This window comes from Ambystoma mexicanum, chromosome 12 (assembly GCF_040938575.1).
Source record: "Ambystoma mexicanum isolate Mex_15411 chromosome 12, UKY_AmexF1_1, whole genome shotgun sequence".
Lineage (NCBI taxonomy): Eukaryota > Metazoa > Chordata > Amphibia > Caudata > Ambystomatidae > Ambystoma > Ambystoma mexicanum.
Genome location: NC_090936.1, coordinates 254,348,036 through 254,375,689, shown reverse-complemented (window position 1 = coordinate 254,375,689; position 27,654 = coordinate 254,348,036). Strand labels below are relative to the sequence as shown.

Below are 27,654 nucleotides of genomic sequence, written 5' to 3'. Positions count from 1 at the left end.
CAATAGGAGCACTTAATGAGCGGCTGGAGTAAGCACTGAAGGAAGCGTGATGTAATGTCTAAGAGGAACGGTTTTACATTTGCGGCTGAAGTGAGCGTTTGACATTGTCCTAGGCGGCACTAGTGAACGACCTTTATTTCATGGGACAGTGCAGAGGTACCTTCATCATCTGTGTTACATTCAATTGTGATGACGTAACGTTCCAGATGGGGGTATCAGCGAAGCATCAGAACGCTACGTTCCCAGCATTCTAAAGAGGCCGTTTTGAAGATGCGCCAGGACTTTGTGTGTAGGGTTAAGTAAAGGACCTTGCTTAGCTCACGCAACGTGATGTTTCACGCTGCGTAATGCGGAAGTCAGAGTTTCTTAAAAGACTCTGACTTCCGCATTACGTGTTGAAGTGTTGAAGCAGCTCTCCACGTTGGATTAATGCAGCGATAACCGCCGTGACAAGGGGAGAATGCAAGCCGCTCCGCTCATTATGGGTGTCTGGTAGCGGCCAAGGGTGACCGAGTAAGTCCCAGGAATTCACTTTGATAAGGATTTATGCAGTGCGCATGGGTTCATTCATGTTCGAGGCTGCTGAGGTGAATTCCGTCTTGTTCCCAAGGAAAGCTTTATGTAACGGCCATTGGGATATGCTATGCCTCTACGAGTAATCGTGAGCTGATGAAATATGCAAGTGACATTGTCATGTTTTAAAAGGAGTAATTAACATTGCGCTACGTAATTAACATTGCGTTAGGTTTTGCTATCTCTAATGGCCGAGAAGTGAAGAAGGCAACACGGGACATTTTGTTTTGTTTAAATAATGCAATGCTGTTGTTTGTGATCCTCTAAGTTCTGCAATTTAAAAAAAAAAAAAAAATTGTGGCAAGTGTAAGGGGAGGTAAAATGCTTTAGTGTCACGGTCGGGCGAATGGTAAAATTGGCGAGTAGAGATGTAATGTGTTAGGGAACTAACATGTTTCAAGCAATTGCAGGTAAATGGACATTTTCGTTGGTGAGTGAAGATGTAATGTTTTAGGGAATTAACAAGTTTCAAGCATTTGCAGGTTTGTGGACATATTGGTTTCTTTAGCATTTTAGTTTGTTTTGTTTGCATATCTTAATGCAATGCAAGGTGCTAATGCAACGTGGAGCTTATTTAAGAGTGAATTATTTTAAGTTGTGAGGATTTTTGAATTTTCTATTTCTGACTCTCCAGTATGACTAATAGAGAAATCCAATTTACATGCTTGTTTTTTTAAACAACTTTGCGTATGCTAACTATAAAACTATAGTGTTTATAATTGCTAAAAGAAAAACATGTTAATTGATGATGTAGAAATGTCATGTATATCCATGTACTTGGAAAGTAGGAAAGTGAAGGCATGTCACTAGTATATTATCTAGTTAATACATATGGATGTATAAAAGAATGAGTGGGTGCAACATTCATTTTTTTTAAATATAAGTTTTAGATATTAGGGAGGTAGCGCCTCCGTTGGTATTAACAGTAGGTAGTTGCACTGTTTTGATGAGTTTGGTTAGGTGGTAGCGCCACTTAGTAGTGAATTCTTTTAGTGCTTTTAGTAGCATGTAGTAGTTAGTAGTTATGGGGTCATGGAGATTGCGTGTGTGATGCAACTAAGGTGAGGTAGCGCCCCTTTAGGTTTTTTTGTGCGAATAAGGTGAATCCTGAGGGTAGCGCCTTGTCAGGAATTTTAATGAGTGGTTAGTGAGAGTTGCACTAATGTGAATGGTACTGGAAAGTCTAGTGTCTTTGCTATAGCGGTAGTCTAGTGTCTTTGTTATGGCGGTAGTGCACTCTTTGGAGAATGATTCTTATCCTAAGGGACAGCTAGTAGAAGTCAGATGAAGCGGGTTGCTGGTAGGGGATGCCCTCTAGTAAATACTATGTTAAAGTTAAAGATGCTGTTCAAGGTGAAGAATCGCAGGGTGATTTGTTTATCTTTATGTGTTATGTGTTGATCCTGGCTATTTTTATCTGGTCAGGGTTTGATTATGGGACTGGATTGTACTGCCATTGAGAAGAGTGCTAGAGTTAACCATATGTTTGTGTAGATGGTCTTGGAGTTGACTGGCCAGCATCTCCAAGCTGTTTTAGGAGCTTTACACCATGGTATGGTTAGGTTTGTTTGATTGGCTTGGTCCACCTATATATATGTGTGTTTCTAAGGCATGCGTGTTGCTGGTTTTGTGTTAGTGAGCTGTAGAGTTTTACTGAATCTCTTATCTGTCTATGGTGATTTCGTTGTCATCCTGGATGACTAGTATTGCGTCGTGGTGACAAGTGGTGCTTCAGGGTGGCAGCCTGAAGGCTCGCCTGTGGCAGGGGCGAGCAGGAGGACCAAAGTTGTTTTGTGTTGGTTATGGTATTGTGGGTTAGGTATAGCCTTGGATCTGGGCTGGTTTGTGTCTAGAGTGGGAGTCTAGAGTCTGCCCATGGCAGGGGTGGATGGGAGGTGATTAGTGTTGTTATTTATGGTGTTTAAGAATGATAGGCGGAGTTCCGGAATTGCATAGTTGTGGGTTTTTCATGTAAAACGTCCATTGCTCTCTGGTTTGGATGTGATGTGTGTTGTTTTGTGAAAATGTTTGGTAAGGAGGGAGATGTGTTGTGAAGCTCTTGTTGCAAGTGTGTTTGGTAAGGAGGGAGATGTGTTGTGATGTGCTTGGTTAGTCTGATGTGGTTTGTCATGTGATTTATGATGTCACCTGAGTCCCTGTGGAATGTTGTTGTACGAGTGGGAGAATGCTGTGGTGAGTGTTCTGTGTTGTTTCAGTTGAGCCCTCCCTCCCTGGGTGATGGGTGCCGGTGTCTCTTCTTATTGCTTATGTCTTATACCTGATGTCTAAGTGTCATGTAACTGTAACTAAGGAACTGAAGTAAACTTATCAAGTAACCTAAAGCTGCCTGGACTGAGCTTTATAACACTGGCCTCAGTAGTTATGGCAGAACTAGACAAGCAAGTTCGCCTCTCATTGGGTTCCTCGACTCCGGTTGCTAGATCCTCAGCACAACTGGAGCAAGTGCACCTGCACCACTCCGGCAGCTCACACTCCCATGGGCTCCCGACATTCAGGTGTGTTTCGCCTTGCAGGGATTAAAAAAATGCTGATGTGTTGGCAAGCTCTCCATCATCCCTTCATCTGAGGAACAAGTCTAACCGCAAACACCTCTATGATTTCGATCCGTTGAATTGCAAGAAGATGGATTCAGCCCACGCTGTGCCTTTCAATATCTCTCATGAACAACCCTTTTCCTTCACCTCGGAAGACCCATTGCTTGAGCTAAATGATCACAATCTTCAAACCTTTCCTCTTCTGATGTGTATCTTTAATCTCTTGGACAAGTGTCATGACTTCACCCATTACGCCATCAGAGAAATTAAAGGGTCAATAGCTGACATGCTCGCAAAACTAAACAAGATAGAAGGGTTTATCTTAGCTCAGGAGTCTTTCTCCTTATTTCAAGCTGCTCACGTGTTGAATCCTCCATCGGTTCAGAACATTGTCCATGTTTCCCTGTTTAATGCTGGCACGTCAACCAATCTGTCTATGCAAACCCATGACCCATTTGCCACCGCAGATGGGCAAATCAGATCTTATGCCGAGGTGCTTAAAGGACAACAATCTTATCAGCTTTCTGCGGAGGAGATACAACGTACAGATTTAATTGAAGTAGCAAAGCTCCAACATGACAGAATCCTACAAATCGAACATCTTTTGATTAAGGCGAATATAGTTCGGCAGGCCTCCCCTCTTCTGGCGCATAATCAAACCTCTATAGGTTTTTTCCGATACTCGCTGTCTACAACTTAGAGCCCAAAAAATAAGACTGACTGCTATACATTCAAAAATAATAGAAAAATAATAGAAATCAAAACGAGTCTTCAAATAAAAAAATAAAAACATGCATAATAACAAGTCTAAAGTGCATAATTTCCACATCATAAATTCATGCAACACTTCTCTGGACGACCCTGGCTTGGACCTAAATCAGCTTGATGATAAGAACAAATCCCTCTTGCAGGTTAAAGGGGCTGTTGTACAGAAACACGTTCCCCACTCTACCTCGAAGATCAATCAAACATCCAAACCGCAAGCCACAGCATCTACTTCTATTCAGTCGTTTGAATACTCTACTCTGATGTACTCCCCCATCAACATCAAGCCACTGATTCTCTACTTCTGTTCCAGTAGCTCTTAAACAGACTCATTTATCCAATTTCTATCAAACAACGCAAAACAAAAATTCTAATCAAGGTGAGCAGCATGTCTCTGGTCCTGCAAATTTGATCTGACTTCCTAATTGGAAAAGACTGTGGTTGTACACACTTCACTTTCCTCTCATTCCCCAAGAAGATCACTGTCTCCCAAGCTCTGGTTCTCTCTAAGCTGGACTATTGCAAAAGCCTCTTTCTTAATCTACCTGCCTCTACTCTCCGACCTTTACAACTTATCCAGAACAGGACTGCGAGACTTGTCCTTGGCCTCAAGCCCTGGGATCGTATCTCTCCAGCTCTGAAATCTCTCCATTGGCTCCCTGTGGATGCAAGGATTACATTCAAAACCCTCTGCATTGTCCACAAGGCTTTCTGGGGCTTTATGGTTCTAGGGCTCCCAAAATCATTGCCCAATTCCATTCTGTTACATGAGCTTAGCCTCAACTCATTGGCATCCATATTTTACTGGAGGATGATAACAATTTATACTAAAATGTTGCCGCCTCCGGCCAACTCTTTGTATAAATGTATATCCAGCTTCTATCAATCGTTTTGCTATTAAATTGAAATCTACACTTCACCTTATAGCGATGCAGCCTATGGATCTTTGCGACCATCCTAGTTTGGTTAAAAAATGGTATTTTCAGCTTGACTGGGCGAATACTATCGGGTCTAATGCAGAGTACAAATCGTACCAAGAATATGCACAATTTACTCACAACCAATTTCCTCAATTGCCATATTTGCAATGCTTGCCTTAGAACAAGGCCAGAAATCTCTACCTTCGATTGAAACTAAACTAGTTTCACACAAATGTCTGCATCAAGAATTGGCAGTAACACAAGGGATAGACTCCGATGTCTCTTGAAGATTTTGCAAATTGGGTGATGTCCAAGAAACTTTAATTATATTTTGCAAATATTGGGAAAACCAAAGTAAAGTTTGCCTTAGCAAATATTTATGTGTAGACTCACCCTTCTCACGTAATCTCTTGTTGATACATTGTATGTGGGGTACAAACCAATCCCTAATACTCTCTCTTACCCACCTTCTATCACTCTTCATAGCAAAGTTAACAGAGTTGGAACACTGACAAGCAACAGTGGATTCTAAAATAATTACTTTTCTAAAATCCCTTTGCAAACAGGCTTAAGTGATGCCTGGCAAAATTAGTTATATCACTTCCTTCGTGCCTCCATGAGAACGTTGCATGAAACAGTACTCTCTACCATACTTTGTCTGATGTCCTTTTTAAGTAGTTATTCAAGGATCACGTCCAATTACAACGGTTTTTAATCCAGTATTTTTATTGTATGATCTGATGTTATATGTTGTTTTGTGTTGTTTTTTTAAAAATGTTTGTATTTTCCTTCAGGATATTTTTATGTAGTACGTTTGGAAAAAATTTGCATGAGTACCATTAATCAAAGCTGACCTTACTTATTTTGTAGTTTAAAATACTATGTTTACCATCCCTCTGTTTCCATCCATGTGCAGTATAGTGCTGTCACAATGATGAGCTCTATATGTAAGATTAACGTCTGTAACCTGAGACCAATTCCTCAGACAATAATGCTTTTTCCAGCTGGTCGGCTTGATGCACTTTTAGGTGAGCTTGTTGTTTGGGATCTAGTTACTTATGCCATTTCCAGCTTTGTCTATTCCGGTGTCTAGTGGCATAACTAGTGAAGTTATTAGTTAGTTAGTTATATGTCTGTTATAACTGTCTCATCAATAAACTTTGTTCTAAATAGGTTATAATACTGTACAATGACGTGCTGTGACAGGATAATAGGTTTCTCTTAGATATTCTTAGAAGAATTATATATTGTCTTTTATGTTGTGTTTTATATTGCATTTTATATTGTGTCTCACATTTATTTTAAGTATTTGTATTCAATCTTAGTATATATGTGTTTGTAAAGGTTCGTGTGAGCATGTAGAAATGTTCTGTGTACAGCGCTTTGGCAAAAGCTCTATATAAATAACAAATCATTATTATTTGTATTCTGCCGGTTTTTGCTCTTTACTTTTGCACTCTGATTTTCAAAAAGTGAAACATTCCATGCATGGAATCCAACAGCACATACGTGATAGCTTTGGCGCCCCCCGCCCTTTCTTGCAATTGGCACTTGTTTTTTAAATGACCCCATATGTCATCCCAATACATTGTAACACCTTTTAACACAATATATACAAAAAATCTGAACAAATGTTTCCATTAAACATTGAAAAATGGAAGGGAAATTGAACAGCCCAAAGGGTATAACACAGTACTTGCAACGTATCAGGTGTGCCTGGACAGAATTCTGAAATCTCTTGGGAACCCTGAAGGTGCAAGCTCACTCCTCATTTGCATCCTGGGAAGCGCGATGAGGGTTTGGTTTGGTGCTCTACACCAGACATCCATAAACAAGAACCTGGGACCAATATACCAGAGCTGTTATTAATGTCACCAGGTTTCTGCAAGAATCCACAACCTCAAATCAGGAACGCAAAGAGAAAATATGTAACTTCAAAGTTCCTGTTTATTTCAAGAACTGGTTCAGGAGAATATCCACTTGAAAACTATTTGTGAGAAAAACATTTCCCAGTGTTGGACTTCCTTTTCTACTCATCTGGTCATGTGATCTCCTGAAGCATTGCTGGCCACGAATCTGGTCCCATGAGCTGCAATTGGAGTGCTCTGCAGGGCTTTGCCAGCTGATGAGTCTATTGTCCCCTTTACCAACAGGCAGAAGGTCTCAACTCTGTAATCTGTGGTGGGAAATTGTAACAGAAGCATTCCTTGCCTCTGGAACATGGTTAGCAACACCACAGGTCCCACATATCCAGGAGCCAATTGAGGGCTCATGGATATGTGGACTGCACATATGAGACTGCAAAAAATATATTAGTAGGTGTCCTGGTGCAAGTAGTTCTCGTTGTACGCGGCAGAATGTGAATGCACCCATATAGCCACACAGAAAGAACAACAATGCATTCACAGTGTGGTTGCAGAGGTTGAAGATAGGGTGATGTATTTTGCATTTAGCGGTAGTGTACATTGTTATGTTTTAAGGGATGTGTGGGTACGAAGCTGACTTAGTTAGGCATAGGAGATGAAGTCAGAGAAGAGTTGCAGTCAAAGCGAGGTTCGGGGGCTAAGGTAACAAGAGTTATGCCATGTTGGAATTTAGGGCATGTTACAGGATGTGTTTTTGAAAGTATGAGAAAATGACAATGTGGATCTGCCGCTCTGTCCAGTTATCCCTGAGACAGGTCCACCTCCCCTCCCCCCAGGCCCTGTAGTCTCTGGCCACAACCACTGCAGCATAACCCACCTATTCTACCAAACATTTTGACTGTGGTATGTGGGCTGGTTTTAGGGGATATATGTTTTCAAAAATGTGTGTACTGTTTCATTTGTAGAGTCTGTATGTGAGGTTTTGGCTAGGCTATGGAGTTAAGATTGTAGAGTTTGTAACAAGCACTGCGGCATAAGATACCCATGGAAGTAAACATTTTGGATTGTGGTGTATGGTTAGATGTTTGCTTGAATGGGTGTGTTATGCAGCAGTGTTTGTGAGTCAACATATTATATACTTACTGGTTGACTTTTTGTGGTTGTATGCAGTTTTTTCATGACATGGGTAATTGGAGCAGGCATCCTTTTTTGGTCTCTGTGATAAAAGGAAAGATCATATGTTAGTGTAGGTAGTCCATAATGAGTTATTACATTATATAATAGATATTTCTGTATTTTTTCGACCCTCATATTTAGTACTTTAGAAGTACTATACTTCAAACCAGTGTAATGCACAATTTGCTCAGATTTCTGTGTTTGTTTTTTTAAATCATTGGGTCTGTGGAAGAAAAAAATCCATGCTGGATTTAAAAAAAAAACTTCTATGTTGTGGTACAATATATTTCTTTCATTGTTTTAGTGTTTATTTCCTCTTTCTTGCTAATCTTGTATCAGTTGGCTTGTTGCAGATTTTTGGGGCAGTTAAATACCTGTTGGCGTATTCTAAGTGTTTATTTCTACTTTTATGCTATTCTATCTGTTGTGTTGATGCAGATTGTTTGGTGCAGTTAGATACCTGTTGGCGTATTCTAACTGTATATTTCTTGCTTGATTTTAGTGGTATTTATTTATCTGTTTGCTTGTTGCAGAATCTTGGGGCAGTTAGATACCTGTTGGCGTATTCTTTTTATTTCTTGTTACATTTTAGTGGTATTTATTTATCTGTTTGCTTGTTGCATAATCTTGGGGCAGTAAGATACCTGTTGGCGTATTCTAAACGTTTATAGTTTTGAAATTGAAGTTTTGTTAATGTTTATGCAGAGATTAGCTATTAAATTTTGGTTTGAAGAATATTAAATAAGTGTTTACAAGATTTGCTGTTAATCTCTGTTTCAGAGTAATGGTAGTATCATTACATTCAAACCATCCACATTTCTTTTTTATGTATGCAGTGTAGTGACCTGCATTGGTTGTGGCTCATGTGTGGTAGATTATACCTATTGTTGTGAAGGTTGTCTTACCAAGTGATGCTTGACCATGTGTAAATCCAATCAGCTTGCAGTTGGTTTTAGTACCATCTGCATTGTAACGTAAAAGCATTAGTATTACGTATTTACTATGTGTTTGTTGGAGCGATTATCTGAATTGCAGGCAGTACATAATCTGCCATGGTTTGCATTTTGTACAAGTTGCTGAAATGGAATTGATTCACAGTTAGGTATGGATACATACATGAAGCGTTCATTGGGGACTTGTTCCTGTGCCACATGGCTGCAGAGAGTACATGTATGTTTCCATATGTATGAAATGTGTAAGATTTCATTTATAGGTATGTTTTTGTTTTCCAGTACTAGTAAGTGCATTAGAAATGTTTGTGGATCTTCTTGTGAGTTTATAGTGAATTTCATCATTCCAGCAAAGTAGTCTAACTCTTGCCTTATTCCAGAAACACTGTAAGTGTTGTCAGGATTGTTGGCTGAATTTCTATGAAGGACTAACATTTGCAAACACAATTGGTCTGTACTGTGTAAGTAAATGTTGTCAATAATTGGTGGCAATTGGACAAGAATATTCATTGCAACATTTGCATAGCAATTTACACAAGTTGTATTTGAAAATTTGAATGGACCTGACAGTTCTGTGTCGAAGTCATTTGTTCGGAGTGTGCGTTGCTTCTTTGAAGAAGTAGTTGAGTTACTTTGCGCAGTAGGTTCTTCTTTGGTTGTGGTACTTGATGAAGTATTAGCTTCTTTTACTTTCTTTGGAGGAAATGCAGTGAGATCCTGTTTCGTTTCAGTCTGAAGTAGTTTTCTGTAACGCTCACCTGATTCCCGCAGAGCAGCCGGTCTTCAATGGGTGAATGCCGTATCTTCAAAGGTGATGTGTAACACACGGTTGGCTCTTTGGGCTGGACCTCTGTGCACTGTATGTCTGACTCGAAGAGTAAGATGTCTGCAGATAGAAAATATGGGATTAATGAACTGGGGTTATTGGGTGCCTCTCTCCTCTTCCCTTTCTCTTCTCCTGTAGAACCCCAAAGGTTAACGCCCTCACCTTAGGTAAGTGAACGCCAAGCTCTCCATCTGCCTCGGGGCAGGGTGCCATAATCAGTTTCTTCACTGGATAAGGGTGCAGGCCTCTTGACCTCAGAGGACTGCTGTCCGTCGTTAACTGCACGAACGGTAAGTTCTGGGCACTTCAAATGTCTTAAAAGTCTTTTGTAATGATATCTCTTGTTTTGCAGGGTTCCGGCGATGGCGGATGGCGGGCTGATGAGAGTTGAGGATCGAACCCGCGTGAGGAATAGAAGCGCCTGGAAGCACGTAAGTAAGCGCTTGTAGCCTGCTTCACGATGAGCACTAACTGTCCCTTTTATCTTGCAGGTACAAGTTCGGAGCTTTAGAGAAGCTGAAGGGTGCTGGAATACCCACTGGATTCGGCGTGGGAAGGAGTAATGGCACGTGAGTAATAAAGTTGCCCAATGTCTTTAAACGCACCTTCTTTTGTCTTTCAGATGCGGGATGCAGCGCCGAAGGCCTCCGGAGCGTGCGAAGAGCAGGTAAGCTTTTGTCTTTCAGATGCCGGAATGCAGTGCGAAGACCTCCGGAGCATGCGAAGAGTAGGTAAGCCTTTGTCTTTCAGATGCCGGAATGCAGCGCGAGGCGTTGGTGACAGCCGATGGACCAGGTAAGAGATGCGCTGCCACTGAAGACCGTAGTGCTAACCTGTTCTTTCTTTGTCTTTACAGGTGCTGCTGAAGACTGGATTCCAGGATGGTAAGCCTTTGTTCCCTTAGGCCCAGGATCAGAAGCAGAAGACATGATGAGCGTTCTGCTGCAGAGAATGCAGAATAACGCAAAGCAAGATTCATCCATCGGGTGTGGTTTAAATAGCCTCCTGTAGTGCTTAGGTGTCTCCTTCCACAGCCACGCCTAGGTAAGAAAAGAGTTCCTGCTTTCCAGAAGAGTTCCAGTGTTCTGAACCTAGGGAGTGGCTCCTGCCCCACCCAACAGGAAAAGTAGTCCCAAACAGAAGAGGATCAGGGGTTCAACTGGCAGGTAAGTAAGCAGCATGGTCTGCTGCAGGTAAGTCCACCCAAGCATTATGAGCCCGGCGCTTCCAGCGCTGGGACTGGGCATCTTTATGAGCCTGGTGCCACTGGCGCTAGGACAGGGTCCAAAAGGTCCCAATTGGGACTGGCTGGCACTCGGAACCGGGGTTATGGGTCTGCTTCCAAGGGAGTCGGGCAAGTCCTGATCTTTTGGAAGCAGAGATCATGACATTTTCTTTTACAAAGTTTTACTTTTTGCGGATAGGTTTTTAGATGGGGGGTGTACAGTGAACGTAGTCTATTGTATTCTAGAATGCAAGGAATATCAGCATTTACTTTACTTGCATCAAAGTTGATTAGAAATAGTCAGTGAAGTGTACGTAAGCGTGATAGTGCTACATAGCTCATGCCTTCTTTAAAGACTGTGCTACCAATATCTATCAATGCTTTATCTAGGATAAGACCTTTTGATTTGTGAATGGTAACTGCATATGCTAGAGTTAGTGAAAATTGTTCTCTGCGTACTTACATGTCTTTGAAAAGAAGGAAGAGGGCTGTTGAGCATCCTATTTTTTAACTTCTGATAGTTTGTCAAAGAGAATATTGACAAACTGAATGTTGTTGTCACGTGGGTATGTTTGAAAGCTAACAACTGTACCAACTGCTTCATTAACTAGTCCTTCCTCCACGTCAAGGTTACGTTTAAGCATTACTTTGCAGTTTAAAGATAATTTTAATATTTTCTCCAAACAAGCTGCGTTGGAGATAGTTTTCTATGGTATTTAGTCTTGTTATACACATGGGTATGTGACATACCATGTACGTCCAGTTTATCTGTGGATGGAGCAAATTTCAATTATTGGTTGCATTTCTTTTTTTAACATTAGTTGGCATCAAGGATATACAATTGACATTTTTGTGTGCTAATTGTTCCATGACATCAGTAGCACATGAGTAATGGCCATAGAGTGCATGGATGTGCCTGATTTTTAATATTGATTGTGCTTCTTGAGATAGTACACCACCTCTAATACTTTTTAAAATGTTAGCGTATGTGAGGTCTGCAGATTGGCGCATGTTTTCAGTTAATTCTCTGTATTGGAAATCTTGCCAAAGGTTGACATTTCCTATGCTGCCAAGGGTTTTACGGCACAGTTTGTGACCTAAGGTTTAAAAATAGGTTCACCTTTCACTGGTGTCAATTGAAGATCTCCAAAACAATAATGTGTTTTCCTCCAAAGAGCTCTTCGTAGTCTGTTTTGAGTAACTCTTGTAATCTGAGGTGAATCAAAGCCAACATTATGTTGGAGACCATGCTAACGTCATCTATTAGCAGCATTTTCATTTGTTTCAAAACTCTGTGTAGTTCAATTGCAGATTCTGTAGAAAGTTTGTAATAGTCTAATTTGTTTTTGGTGTTCTACTGGAAGGAGTAGTAATCGGTGTAAAGTGACACTGCTTATGTTGTAGGCAGCTAAACCTGTGGGGTCAGTTAAAACAGCTGACAGTTTGTTTGTTTGTCAATTGTTGGAGAAACTTGCTGATGATGTTAATTAAGAATGTTTTGCCTGAACCAGCTTGACCACTGCTGTATAGCAGTATAGGTTTGTAGTCTTGGCAGGTACCGTTTTTAATTTCATGTTGCACACCATGTTGAATTTGTTTTGTTTCTTCTTGGAAAATGCTATGCTGCTCATTGTTCAGTTGTTATTTCAGTGCAGCGAAGTCTTCTGTAGCTTGTTCATACTGACACATGGTGTTTTCTACTTCTGTCATGGATAATTCTGCCTCATTTGCTATTAGTGGCTGCCCAAGTGGTTCTTGGCTTCCTGTTACAGAAGGTTGACTGCTGTTGGGAGTGTCCACTTCTAGGTGGGCCTGGAGTTCTTCTTCTTCTTGTTGTTCTTTGTTCAACATTGTTTGGTACTGTGTAAGGTTTACGTCTGTTATAGTGCTTTCATTTGCGTTGAAAGTGTCTTCATAGGAGTCATACGTATCCAGTAACTCTTCTTATTTTCTCCATGGTTTAGAAGTTGTAGCAGGGACATGTAATACAGTTCTTTATGTTAAGGAGTTTTTAATGACAATTTGATACAATTAATTAAGCAATGTTTGGTAAATTGCCTTCACAATTTGCTACTCTGTATCTACATTTCTTTTCATCTGGTTTAATATTATTTTTGTATGTGAAGTTTTGGTCTACGTGGTAGAGACACATGGTTTCCAAAGTGGTGCTCCTGTTTGGGTAGTTTGTGTCTAGTAAATTGTTTTTCAAAATATCTTGGCTGCTGGGATCATTTTTGGCTATTGTTTTTATGTCCTCGTATGATTTAAGAACTCTTTTTCTAGATTTAGCAAGACCAAAACTTAGCCATACTATATTGTCAGATTTACCATACAAGGCAGTACCGGTTAAGCGGTCTGCAGCTTCATAGTGTTTTGTGTGATGATATATCATCCCAGAGGTCATGAAGCTCTGTTTTCTTTGCTTTGTTTAAGTAGGCTGTGCCATATCGTGTGACTGCAGTGGAATTGTCTGCAATGTACTGCACATCTATGTTTGCATTCCATAGGAGGGCAATGATTGCGTTTTAATCATTGATGTATTTTGATTCTTCTGTTCTTTTTATGTAATATGTGTTCTTATGTGATTTACCTTTGACACTATGTCTAACTGAAACCAGGAAGTTGTTTACTTGACCTGTTTTTGAAACTGGTCTAGGGAAACCAAAGTGGCATTTGGTGTAGTATTTCCTTTTGTTTTTATATTTGCAACAACAATATTTCCCACATTTGTGTCTTTGAAATTGTAAAATGTGTGCATGAAGGTCAGTATGTTTTGTTTGAGAATGGATTTCACAAGTAACATATTTTTGGATGAACTGCAAAACAGTGGCATCACTGTCCTGACCAAGTCTAGGAGCATCTTTAATCCATAATAGCATGTGGATGTGTGGTGCTCCTCTGGCTTAGTATTCTTTTCTCCAAAAGAAGTGTTGCACTTCTCCGAGGGGAGGAACAGTCTTATTACAAATAAATTGTAGCATAGCAATGAAGTGATGATGGAAATATCTTGATACATTTACAGGATCTAGAGAGCAGAGTTCTCCTGGTGTTTTTATATCTATGTTTGTTTTGATTTTGTTTGCTATGCGTAGGAAATTGTGTAAATCTTCCCATCCATATTCTACACAGCTTAATGTAACAAACCAAGTAGGTGGGCCAAGGTTTCTTATCATACAGCGTACATCTCCATGACGTTGGAACCAGTATTCTTTTGTACTACGCATTTTTGCTAAAAGTTTAGTAATACTTGACTGTAAGACCTCATCTTTTTCTTGCACTTTTTGCAGAAATTGCATAGCTGACATATTTTGAAAATGGGTACATGATTTTAATGTGTGTGCAACTCCGTAGCATCGAGTTGCTAGTTCACTTTCAAAGAAAAGGTGAAATATGTATTCCACTTTTTGTCTGAATCTGGGGTAGTCAGAATACATTCGCAAAGAGCGATATTCTGATGCTGTTATCTGTGTGGGTCTATCATCAAACCTTCCTCCTTTTCCAGTAGGAAAGAGTAGTGGAAAGGCCCGTGCATCTATACTTTTTTCCCATATGCTGATTGGAGATCCTTTGGCTTTTCGCATTTGCTATGTTTCCAGTGCATCATCTATAGTGTCTTTAGAGTGTAAAGGATGAATTGTATAATGGTCTAAAATGTTGGATTCTGTAGCAGTATATAGAAGTTGAAATTGACCAGTTTCTGGTGACTTGAATTTTTTCAATGGTTTCTCTGTGGTTTTCTTCAATATTCATTTCTTTGTAGTATTTCTTGTTGTTTTTGTTAGATATTGCAGAGCTTATCTAACTTTATGTAAGTCCACGAGTTGTTGCCAATTTTTTTTGTCTTTTGTAGGTAGGCCATTTACTAAGACAATTAAAGATTGATCTATTGGACGTTGCACTCCCAGAGTGTGTAGATTTTCTTTAAGATCTAATGATATGATATGATATGATATGACATTTGTAAGGTGCCTATACACAAGTGTTTCAAGGCGCAACGAGGCAGGGAGGGGGGAACAAGGGGAAGACAGACAACGATCCTACTAGGCCAGGTGTCATTCAGACCGTGCAAGTGCAGGGGTAGGGGGAAGGGAAAAGTGCAAGGGGAAGGGGAGGGGGGAAGTGCAGTACAAGTAAGTAGAATAAGTAAATAAATAGGGCCAGCTGGTGGCACGTGCAAGGTAAGTGCAGACAAGTGCTGGGAAAGGGGGGGCTGTAGGGATACAGAGACAGTCCCTCAGTGCAGGGGTTGCCAGGGAGGCAGTGCAAGAGGAGAGTGGCTAGAACCAGGACCGAGGTCGGTGAGATTGGCCCAGTTGCAGATTCGGTGCAGATCCAGTCGAGACTTTAGCAGGGGAGAGGGAGAGAGAAAGCAGAAGCAAAGAGGAAGGTTTTGAGGTGCTTCCGGAACCGGAGATGGTTCTCCTCAAGTTTCAGGGAGGCAGGAAGGCTGTTCCAGAGGGAGGCCCCTGCCACGGCGAGAGATCGACCCCCGACTCGTTGCTTCGAGAAGCGGCTGACCCTGAGGGAGTTGGAGATGGATGAGCGAAGGGCTCGGGAAGGAAGATATTTAGGAAGAGCGAGTTGAAGGTATTTAGGCCCCAGGCCCCAGAAGGCCTTGTGGACAATGCAGAGGGTTTTGAACTTAATCCTCGCAGCCACTGGGAGCCAGTGTAGAGATTTCAGTCCTGGAGAGATACGGTCCCTGGTGGAGGCAGGCAGATTAAGATAGAGGCTGTTACAGTAATCCAGCTTCGAGAGAACCAGGGCTCGGGAGACAGTGAGCTTCCTGGGGAAGGAGAGGAAGGGAAGAATACCTCTGAGGAGGTGCAGCTGGTAGTGTGACTTCTTAGAGACGTCAGATATATGAGGAGAGAAGGAGAGTGTGGAGTCGAAGATGACCCCGAGGTTTTTTGCCCTGCAGGAATGAGCAGGAGGAGGGCCAAGCGAGGATGGCCAGAGAGCTACAGGGAAGGAGGGAGTGGGTGTGCCGATGAGTAGAATCTCAGTCTTACTCATTGGCGGCACACCATTCCTGGATGGCAGACAGACAGACAGTCAGAGATGAGGGAAGGAAAGGAGGAGGCCGAGGGTAGCCTGAAAATGAGCTGGGTGTCGTCCGCATAGCACTGAAAGTAGGGGCAGAGAGCGGCGATGCGGTGGGCAAGGAGTGCCAGATACTGGTTGAACAGCCAGGGAGAGAGATTAGATCCCTGGGGAACACCACAGGTGGAGAAAAAGATGTCAGAGAGGAAGGACCCAAGTTGGACCTGGGAGGTCGATTGGAAAGGAAAGAGGTCAGCCACGCCAGAGCCTGACCAGTGTTACCCAGGTCATCACGGAGACGGTTGAGCAGGATGGCATGGTTGACAGTGTCAAAGGCAGAAGAGAGATCAAGCAGAATGAGAACACACGGAGTGTTGGAGTCGAGGTTCAAGAGCAGGTCCTCACGGATGTTCAGCAGAGCAGTTTCCGTGCTTCTGGCAGCTCTGAAGCCAGATTGATGGTCATGGAGACTACCAACAGTTTCAGCATGGAGGTTAAGCTGGGAGATGCCCAGTTTCTCCAGGAGCATGCCTAGGAAGGGAGTGATGGAGATTGGGCGATAGTTAACCGGGCAGGAGGGGTCGGAGGAGGGTTTCTTAAGAAGAGGGTGCACAAGGGAGTGCTTGAGGGGGGATGGGAAGACTCCAGAGGCTAAGGAGTGGTTGCAAAAGTCAGCCAGGGAAGGTGCCAGGGAGTCGATGTGGTCCTTGATAGTTTTGGAGGAACAGGGGTGAACCTGTTTAGACGAGACTTTCATAGATCGGACTTGTCTTGAAACCTCGTCAGCAGAAAAAAGTGGAAAGGCAGAGAAGGAGGGAGGAGGGGTGGCTGCAGAAGGGCCAGAGGAAGAGTCGGGAAGAGAGGGAGGGAGGTGATAGGAGGAGAGTGAGGACAGGATGTCCTGAGTTTTTGAGATGAAGTGAGAGGCCAGTGCAGTGCAGAGGGCCTGGGAGGGGACAGGAGAGGTAGAGACTGCTGGAGGGTTGGCAACTCCTTGCAGATTTTAAAGAGTTCAGCCGAGTTGTTGGATGCCGAAGAGATGCAGGCTTGGATAAGGGCTCTCTTCTTGGTGAGAACGGAGAGACGGTATTGCCTTTGGAGCAGGCGGCAGGCCAGTTTATCAGAGGATGAACATGAAGCACGCCATTTCCTCTCAGCCACCCTGCACTTGCGTTTTAGGGTGACGAGATCCGAGTCATACCAGGAGTTACATTTGGCTTTAGGCTTCAGGCGGATTCTCATGACAGAGGCAAGGATATCAAGAGTATCAGATATAGCAGAGTGGAGCATGGAGAGGGCTGTGTCAGGGTGGGAGTCAGCCGAAGGGGGAGGGGGGCGAGAAGGTGGAAGCGAAAGCCTCAACTGACACACGCTTCATGGGTCGGATGACCGAGAAGGTGGGTGGCAATGATGAGGGTAGCTTTGCCTGTGGGGTAGGGAGGGTGAGGTGGGAGGTTAGGAGAAAGTGATCACTACAGGAGAGAGGAGTGGAGAGATGATAAATAAACTACTTTGAAATGAAGGCCTTTCACTAATTCAGAGGGAGGTAATTTTGCTGTTTTTGGTTGAAGGTTTATTATTGCTTGAAATAGGTGCACTGTTTGAATTATGATGCTCTCATATAAATTGAGTTGTTACAGGGGTTTTGGTAGTGGGAATAATTCCAAGTTATTTGTGATAGCACTTGAAGGAGTTTGGTTGTTGTCAAGTTTTTCAGTGCAGTAACTGCAAAGTATTAAGGGATCAGTAATTTAATATTTGTTTTCTGCTATAAGGTAGAGAGCTAATTCAAACAATTTGGAAACTTCATTCTCTTCTATTTGGTACGTTATGCCTACAGTTTTTGTGCTACTTTTATAAAAGTCCTGCGGCAACACACTCACACATGGTGTGGTACTTCAGTGATTTACTTTTAAACTTTAATATTTCTTTTTTGTATGTGTGTAATAGAAGGTTGCAATTTGTACAGTCGTTACTAGTTTGTTGTGAAGGAATTGCATTTTGTAAGTGGCTTTGACTTCCAAAATATTTTCTTTGGATATGCTCTATTTCTTCGAGTAGTTGCTTGGCTGTCCCATGTAGAAGATTGTTATTAAATTGGCTAGTGCTAAAGCAGGACTTTTAGCATAGTAGAGTTTATGGACCAGATTTCTTATAGTTAAATGATGTGTTGATATCATTTTGATAAGATGGAAGGTGCTTTTCAAATAGGTCCTAAAATGCAGGCTAATGAATGTCCTTGTAGTGCTGTGTATTTGCACACTCGACAGGCATCCATATTTTGTAGCAGTTTTATTTTGAATGTGTCTTTGTTTTTTATATACTGATTGAGAGACTGGCATAAATATTTCAAAGATTTTTTTGCAATGTTACACATTGATGTGCACAGCCATTTGTAGTCTGGATGTTTTGGTTCACTGTAATTGAGAGGTGATACTGAGTTTTCTGAGGATATTTTTATGAGCAGTTTCTTGTTCCATAATGGTGTTCTTAAGTTTTTCATACCCTCGTCCACTGCTATGTATGGCAATTGGGTTTGTTTGCTTTTGTTTATATGCTTCTTCATTAAAATATGGTTCTGGGCTCGTAGTGTGAATCAATTCACCTCCACTGATGTTTAAGAAGCTATTTTTGTTTATATATCATTTATTGAGAAGTCTTTTTTGTAGTTTAGTAGTTAGTTTTGTTAGTGGTTTCATTCTGTTTAAAACCAAAATAAATAATTTCCTTTTGAGAAGGATTGCACCGTCTATGAGAGCTTCTAGGATTAATCTTCTATGGTAGGTTTTAAGGGTTGTGCATGATTTCTCTCCTGTTTTTAAAAGGTTCTGAAGGACTCTGTGGCGGAACATTTTTTGTAAAATAATTATTTTGGTATGGTTACTTGACACTACATCAATATTTATAGGTGCACTGTTAGCAGTAGTGGTAGCTGAAGTCTTGTTAATCACTTTTTGTTTTGTTTTACATTTTGATAGAGGAGGCAACGTTACTGTACTGGAAGCTTGTTTTGTTTCGCTTAATGACTGTATTAGCTGTTTTGTTTGAAGTTTTGTACAAAATCTGCTAGAGATGGATGCTTATTTTGGACACTTTTATTTTGATTTGCTCTACTTCTGCGTTGCTTTCTACGAAGTTGCTTTTTGGTCGGCATTCTTTGGGGTCTGTTGGAGAAACAAAGAAAGTGTGGGTTGGGCTGTTGTGCAGTGTATGCATGCTTTGTGCATGAGTGTCCGAGTATGATGGTAAGGATGTTTGTGGAGGTGTGTGATTGTGCAATGGACAGCTACATCAAGTTGGGAAGGCTATTTTTGTATTTGTGTGTTACTATACTGGGCTTCAAATGACAATATAAAGTATGCAGCTGATGAGGGGAAGCACTAATACTAAATCTAATGGTAGAGGGTTAATACACATGTTTGTTCTACAATACTAAAATGCTAGTATGTTTGAGTAACAGAACATTATGGTAGTATTGTACTTACTTCTTTGTATGGAAAGGGTAGTTCTTGTTTATACTTCAGACGTTGCTGCTTTTCAGGAGTGTTGTCTTCACTGCAATTGTAAAAGAAAGAAGTTAGTGAATATGTGTGTTTATAGCACTTTTGTTAATGTAGACATTGATTTTTTTTTGTTTTTGTAGTAGTAGTTTTTTCTGATAACTGAGCATAGTATGCACATGCACTTTCCTTTGCCTATGTGTATCCTGTATATTTTACTTAGTATCTTTTAGTTGAACATGTTTTACAAATGAGTATAATAGTAAACGTATAGAGCACACTTAGCTTTTTAAGGCTATGTTATTGGATGTTAGGAGATAGAAGAAATAATCACATGCATTTTTTGCTATTTTTAAAGGGTAAATGACAGACCTTGTATAGAAAAGCATGCAATGTATGCAGTTGTGAAGGTGTGAGAAATAAAGCAGAAGAATTTGATGTAGAGGCAGTGGTGTTGTTTCAGATGGGAGCCTTTCTAATGGTATTGTCTGTCTTTGTGCATGAATGAAGATGCATGTACTCATCCTGGCTACATTTAATTTTATAACACACTAGAAAGCCTTTTTCCATAATTATACTGTTTTTCTCCCATTTTTTAATATGAAAAGACATTTTTTTAGATAGATGTGCGTGCAAACAAAAATTTGGAGAGCAGACCGGTTTGCAAGTGACACTTGATCATAGCAGATGGGAGAAATGACAGTAAGTTCATTTTTACAGTTTATACACGGTAATTGGCAGTTACTCTGTTTATATGCATTCATAGAAGAGCTGTACATGTACTGGGTAGAAAATAAACATACCTGTAGTCTGTGTTCATGCATGTGGATGTGCATGAATCTGCAAGTAGAAATTTTGGGGAGTCTTATAGTAGCTGTTGCTGTAGGTCCTTTGCAGTCACAGTCCAATTGTTCTGAGATCGATCAGTAGTACATCTAAAGTGCTGATCAGGCATGATGAAGTTAGATGTAGAGTTCTTGGATGTGATTGGTGGATAGTTGTGTGACTGCTTAACAGTAGCCAATAAGGGAATGGTGGAAAGAGGGAAGTGGAAAGGGTAGAACGGCTGCCCCATTGGTACGTGCCCTGTGGACACCGTGGCTGACCACGGACAGGACGTGCCACATACGGGACTTCTCAACATATCTGTCATGGAAATAGGACTGTAGGGATCAGCCAATCAGGTGTTGAGGTTGTGGTTTGTGTTGAAAGAGGCTGTGTGTAGTGAAGATGGCAGAGGTGGACAAAGTCAAGGTGTTGGTGGTTGGAGATATGTTTATGCATGGTTTGGAGCAGTATGCTAAATGCAGGAATGTGACACACAATTTTGATGTTAAAGGAGTGGAGGTGGAGTGGAGCACTGTGCCTGATTTCAATGTGCAGTGAATTTTACAAGTTTGGGCAGGGTGAACACTCCACATGTAGTTGTTTTGCACTGTGATGCTTTGCATTTGGGCTATGGCAGTTTCCCTACTTTGTTGGAAGATCTGGAATACTTGGTTCAGGCAGTAATGAAAGTACTTCCAAATGCCAAAGTTAATTTTTCTGGTGTAGTACCTAGGGCAATATGGGACAATAGTTCTGTTTTCTGTCCTCAGCCAAATATGGCTAGGTGTGCAATCAACCGAGGGATGTTTGCTTTCATGCTTATAGCTGGAATGTTCTTTTGTAATAAAGAGAACATTGATTCTGGTAATGTTGTTTATTTTAAAGAAGATGGCATGTCTGTATCTTTCATGGGAAATGACATGCTCTTTTGAAACATAAGGATTGCTTTGGAGACGCTAATGTGAAGATATTTGGAGGAAAATAAGGAGAAAAAAAAAGGTTGAAAACAAAAGGTGTTTCTGAAGAATCTTAAAAAAAAGGCTCTTTTCAGAGCAAACCTCAAAGGGGAAATGGGGCACACTATTTAAATTTTCATTCCCCACTCTTAAATTTTTTCAATTTGTCTGCGGACATTGCGGTTGTCCGCGGACATCACATATTACATACAGGGATTTGGGGTTGAGAGGCATGCAAATGAGAAAGAGCAGAGTAAGGGATTGGTTAATAAGGTTTAACGGGTGTGTTGTGTAAGGAGAGAGTTTGTCAGAAAGATCTTTTCCTGAGACAAGAGCAGATAGCTATGGCTGTTTGTTTCAGAAAGCAGATAGTTTGGATTTTGGGAGATTTGTGGATAAACTGGTTGGCGGTGCATGCAGATCACTGTGGAGTGGCAGCACATCTTGGATTCCCTCATGTGGAAGTGCACTGGCATGGAGTGCGTGGAATGAAGTGGCTGGATTTGGTACCTCTCTGTGCTACTTTGGTGAGACAGCGTCATCCAGACATTATTATTATTCATTGTGAAGGGAACAGTTTAGGACATGTGTCTGGAATTTCTTTGCAATTTGCAATGAAAGAAGGACTTTGGAAAGTCATTGACATGTATCCAAACCCCAGAGTAATATTTTCCCTGATTGCGCAGAGACAAATGTGGCTGGGTTCTTTTTCATTTGGTCCACAAATGGTGCAAGGCACAATGTTAACAAGGCTGTCTATGCCTTTTTTAGAGATGTTGTTATGTCCTCTTTTCAGAATGACAACATTGTGTTTAGTAGTACACACCTTTTTCCCACAGATGGAGTACATTTTTCTTATGCTGGCAATCAGATTTTTCTGCAAAATATACAAAATGCATTGCGACCTTTTTAGGAATTACAGCAATCCATTTTGTAGTAGGTGTTGACCATTTGAAGTTTTTGAAACACAAAAAAACACCATAAAAAGGCTCTTTTCAGAGCCACCACTTCCTCCTAGAGAAAAGTGCAATGGTTCTGATAGGGCAGTACCCCAAAAGAAATTAAATGTTCACGGACTGTCCGCGGACTTCTAAAAAATGCAAAGGGCCCTGCACTATTTGTCACTTCTATTTTTGAACTGTGAAAGGCGGCTCTGAAAAGAGCTTTTTTTTGTTTTTTGTTGTTTTATATATTTTTTGGTTTTTTAAACACGACACACAAGGAAAGGAGGGGAAAGAAGGGTAAGGAAGGGACACCAACCATGGGGATAAGAAAGGGCAGGTGGAGTGAGGAAGATATAGGGTGGGCCTTATTCAGGTAGTGGGCAGTTCTTCTCATGCTCCTTGACCGCAGTCTCGAAAGCACTCCAAAGGTTCTCCCCCTGCAGAGTACTGTGTTGCAGTACAAGCACAATACTGTGACCCTCGAAAGGTAAGGGTCAACAGCATCATGAATGGCCTGCGAGGCAGCTAGAGGGATGTGCTGTCCCACAGGAGTGTCTCTTGTGGTGTCAGGAATGGAATCGGAGGATGCTGCAGGGGAACTCAACCTACTACATTTATCGCAAGGTTCAACCATACGAATAGCCCCACCGTCGACCGACTTTAGGTGTTGCTTCATTGATGTAGTACCATAGCTATATGAACCAGACTTTCCACGACTCAGCACCATCTTGCACTGAGTGAAGATCACCTTGTTCGCATGAGCTTTTGGCACTCCATCAAGAGTGGTAAATAACCGCCAGACCCAAAACTCACAATGAGTGCTAGTAGTAGGGACTTCCACTACCTCATCTTCTTCATCCTCTTTATCCTCCTCTGCATCCTCATGCCTGTTACCCTCTGCAGGCCCTTGGGGTGGAGGTGCAGGGTTTGGGGGTGGTGCTGAGACAGCAGTAGCACCAGCAGCAGCCATGGATGCCATCAGGTTAGCTGAAGCAAAAGCAGCAAGAGCAGTAAAAGCAGCAAGAGCAGCAAAAGCAGGTCAATCTGCAGTAGTAGTAAGAGAGAATGAGTATAAGCTCTGGGGTGTGGCCTTTTATAGGGGTGCAGGTGCGTGCTCCGTGAACACCCGTGCTGTCCGCGGACACGTCGAACACCAAGAAAGGGCTCAAAAAGTTCCAAAAAGTATGTAGATCGCCAGGGACATTGTCTGGGACATGTACAATGGAGAACTTTTACTGGAAAATACTTTGGATTGCTCATAAAAGCACTTTTTAAATGTTCACGGGCCCGGACAGTGTCCGCAAGTAAGGACAAACTCTCAGCGTGGGTGCGCTCACATGATATGATATATGGCATTCATAACGCGCCTATACACAAGTGTTTCAAGGCATGACAAGGCAAGGGAGGGGAACAAAGGGAGGACAGACAACAATCCTACTAGGCCAGGAGTCATTCAGATAGCGCAAGTGCATGGGAACGGGAGGGAGGAGAAGTAAAGTGAGCAGGGGGAGAAGACAGTGCAGTAGATGGGATAAGAAGAAAAACTAAATAAAGTAAAAGTATGGCCAGCAGGTGGCAAGTGCAAGGGTAAGTGCAGACATCAGGTGTCAAGTGCTGGTAATGGGACTGTAGGGATACAGAAAACAGTCCCAAAGTGTGGGGGTTGCCGGATAGGCAGTGCAGGAGTGCGACTGGCGGGGGAGGGGACCTGGGCTCGAGATCAGAGGGTGACCAGGAACCAGTGGAATTTCAGTGTCAGCCAGGAGGTCAGCAAGTGAGAGGAGGAGAAAAAGCAGAAGCAAAGAGATTTTGAGGTGCTTCCAGAACCGAAGATGATTCTCCTCAATTTTCAGGGAGGTAGGGAGTCTGTTCCAGAGGGAGGCCCCAGCTGAAGAAAGAGATCTACCACCAACACATTGCTTGGAGAAGCGACTGAACCTGAGGGAGTTTGAGGTAGATGAATGCAGAGCTCAAGAAGGGAGGTATTTAGGGAGACAGAGTTGAAGGTATTGAGGCCCCAGGCCCCAGAAGGCCTTGTGGATGATGCAGAGGGTTTTGAACTTAATACTCGCAGCCACTGGAAGCCAGTGAAGAGATTTCAGTCCTGCAGAGATACGATCCCTGGGCTTGAGGCCAAGGACAAGTCTTGCAGTCCTGTTCTGGGTAAGTTGCAGAGGTCGGAGAGTAGAAGCAGGGAGATTTAGAAAGAGGCTGTTAGAATAATCCAGCATAGAGAGAACCAGAGCTCTGTAGACCGTGAGTTTATGGGGGAAGGAGAGGAAAGGAAGCATACCTCTGAGGAGGTGCAGCTGGTAGTGTGACTTCTTAGAGATGTCAGAGATGTGAGGAGAGAAGGATAGTGTAGAGTGTAGCGGGTTTCTTAAGAAGAGCGTGCACAACGGAGTACTTCTTGCTTTTTGCTGTGCAGTTTCAATGAGGTAATTTTATTTGGAGGCATATTTATTTTGTTTTGGTATATTCCTTTATATTGCAAACGCTATTTCAGTGGATGGTTGGTGTCTTACATATACAGTTTCCACTTCTTATCTATTATTAAATGTAATGTATTTATGTGCTGCTTTTTGAACATGTTCGGTGTTTTTATTGTATGATACAATAATGTAAGATACCCCCTGAGTTTTTGGATAGTGTTGATGGTGACCGCGTCCGTCAGCGGACATGCGCACGGTCCGTGGACATCAAAATCACTAGCAGGGGCAGGCAGTTCAGTATTTTCTATGTTATATGTATGTAAGCTAAGGGAATCCTAGTAAACATTTATCAAATTTATATTATCTATATCTATATTCAGTGAGAAATTGTTATGGTGAGGTTGAGATACCAAAAATCTAAGAAATTCAGTAAAAAAACTTTGTTAACAGGTTATGGTTAAGTTGACCTACTAAAAACCTATGAAATTCAGTGAAAAAAAGGTTGTTAAAGGGACTTTATGGTTAAGTTGCGCTACTAAAAACCTATGGAATTCAGTGAAAAAAAATGTTGTTAAAGGGGCGCTATGCTTCCAAGTAAAACCGAAAAACACTTGAAATTCCCCAGTCATGGTAAGCTAAGCAACCATAACTTGCGCCACCACGGTGCACTGCTAAGACTAACACCCAGGACATCAAAAATGACATTACAAATGTCATTGATGACATCACTGATGACATCACATGTGCATTTACTTTTCATGAAAAGTCTATAAAAGGGATTCTTATAGTGATGTTGATAAAAAAAAGTGTGAAGGATTATTGGAATAAATATCATGAGGTACATAGTGCCTATGTATAAGTAATGCATTGATGCGAATAACTTAATATTATCAGGTTCTTTCCAGTATACTAAGCTAGTCATGTAGAAACGTAGGCATTGTGTGCAACATACATGATGGAGGTGCAATATTAGTAATCTTACCATGTTGAATAGTAAAATGATAAATTCTTTCTTATTACAGTTTTGCCTACTGTGAAACATTTAATAAGTAGCTAATAAAACCCACTTACTACATAATTGCATTATTGGAAATAAAAAACAAATAGACAACAACACATACAAATATGAGCATATACAGGTAAAATGAAGTAAACACAAAAACAACAGTATTACCAGCCAATCTTCATATCCTAACTGATTAATTTTATGCACAGAAATTATTGTTCTGCTTCAAAGCTACTACTTCCCTATGTATAACTATCATATGATTTGACTGGACACTAAGGAAAGTAGTGTGCATACAATGTATACAAATATGAGCCTATCCAGGGAAAGTAAAGTAATAAAAAAAAAAGAACTATATGAACGTGTTGATAACTTTACTGATCATCTTCATGCATAGAAAGCATTGCTGTCTTCCAAATCTGTGTTTTCCCCTATGTATATGTTTCATATGCTTTGAGTGAACCCCAAGTGAATTACTGTAAGAACATATTTGAAGTATAAGTCTACAAATATAGTACTTTTTGAATTTTTTGTTCCTGACTGTTACTGGCCTAGATATGTCTGTAAAGGAAAAAAGAGGGAGCCAGACATGTGATGTCATCAGTGATGTCATCAATGACATTTGTGATGTAATCTTTGATGTCCTGGGTGTTAGGCTTAGCAATGCACCGTGGTGGTGGGAGTTATGGTTGCTTAGCTTACCATAACTGGCGAATTTCAAGGGTTTTTCAGTTTTCCTTGGAACCATAACGTCCCTTCAACAAAGTTTTTTCACTGAATTTCATAGGTTTTTAGTAGCGCAACTTAACCATAACGTCCCTTTAACAAAGTTATTTTCACTGAAATATATAGACATACATATTTATAAAAGAGTTGCAAAAATACTTTACAAAATATAAGCATATCTGTACTATGTACTGTTAGATGCAGATGTTGAATCTGGAAATAGAAATTGAGAGTTTCACAGTAGTTTTGTATGCAGATGGCTCTAATTAACAGGAGATATGTACTCTCAGAGTTCAAGTATACATCTGAAGTGTTGAACTGAGAACAGGGTTATGTGTAGAGTGTTTGGATGTAATTGTTGGATGGATGCTTGACTATTTGAAAGCAGCCAATGAGGGAGTGTTGAGAACATGAAAATGGAAATGGTAGAAGGGCTGCCCCTGTGTTACGGCATCCACGGACAATGCAGTAGTCCACAGACGACAAGTGCCACATCTAGGTCTTTTAAGGATGACTAGCATGTAAAGGGGACTGTGGGGATTATCTAATGGGGTGTCCTGTTTGTGGTTTACATGAAGAGAGGGTAGTAGGATTTTTGATTGTTCTGTGTTGTGAAGATGGCTATGGTTTTGAGGAAGCAGAGTGTGTGGATTTTGGGAGATTCTTGAATTCAGTCATTGAAGGTATATGCTGAAAATCATGGCATCTTTGGAAGTATTGGAATGGCAGAAGTGAGGTTTTGTGGCATGCAGTTTGTGGCTTAAACTGTGCAAGCTTGTTGTCATTTTGTATGGCTCACTTTAAATGTCCCGACATTGTTATTGTGAATTGTGGAGGGGCCCGTTTGGTATGTTACTCCAATGCATTACCCTGAAGTACTTCTTGAAAAGCCTAATGGAACTGTTTCTTGCTGCAAAGATTACTTTTTCTGAAATGAATCGGACGCAAACATAGAGCTGTCCAAACTTTTTCAGTCCAGAAACTGAACAATTGATGCAGCTTCTCAAGCTGTATCTGCTTGTTTTATTTTCTGCTAGAATGTCATCTTTTGAGAATGACAATATAAAGTCTGATGGTGTTCATTTCTTTTGTGAAGATGAAGTACATGTTACTGATTTGGGAAATGTGATTTTTCTTTACAATGAATGCATTGAAAAGAAAGACAATTGTAAAGGAATTGTAAAGGAAATGTACAGTGTATAATTCTACTGTAAATAAATGCAAAAAAAACAACAAAAAAGGTTCTTTTCAGAGCCACCACTAAAGAATAAATAACTAAAATTGAGTTTAAATTTCCTCCAGCACCCCTTTTGAGTGGTTGAGGTGTCTTTTAAGGATGCCAGGCATGGAAAGCGGAATGTGGG

At 41.2% G+C, this 27,654-nt stretch overlaps 1 long non-coding RNA gene across 1 annotated transcript in view; it reads left to right on the top strand.

Annotated features, from left to right (window-relative positions):
- The first annotated feature begins 424 nt into the window (after positions 1 to 424).
- LOC138512958 (uncharacterized) overlaps positions 425 to 27,654 on the top strand; it is a 49,799-nt gene continuing 22,569 nt past the window's right edge. The window contains exon 1 of the long non-coding RNA XR_011281634.1: positions 425 to 513. This is a non-coding gene — a long non-coding RNA (uncharacterized lncRNA). The remainder of the gene's footprint in view (positions 514 to 27,654) is intronic.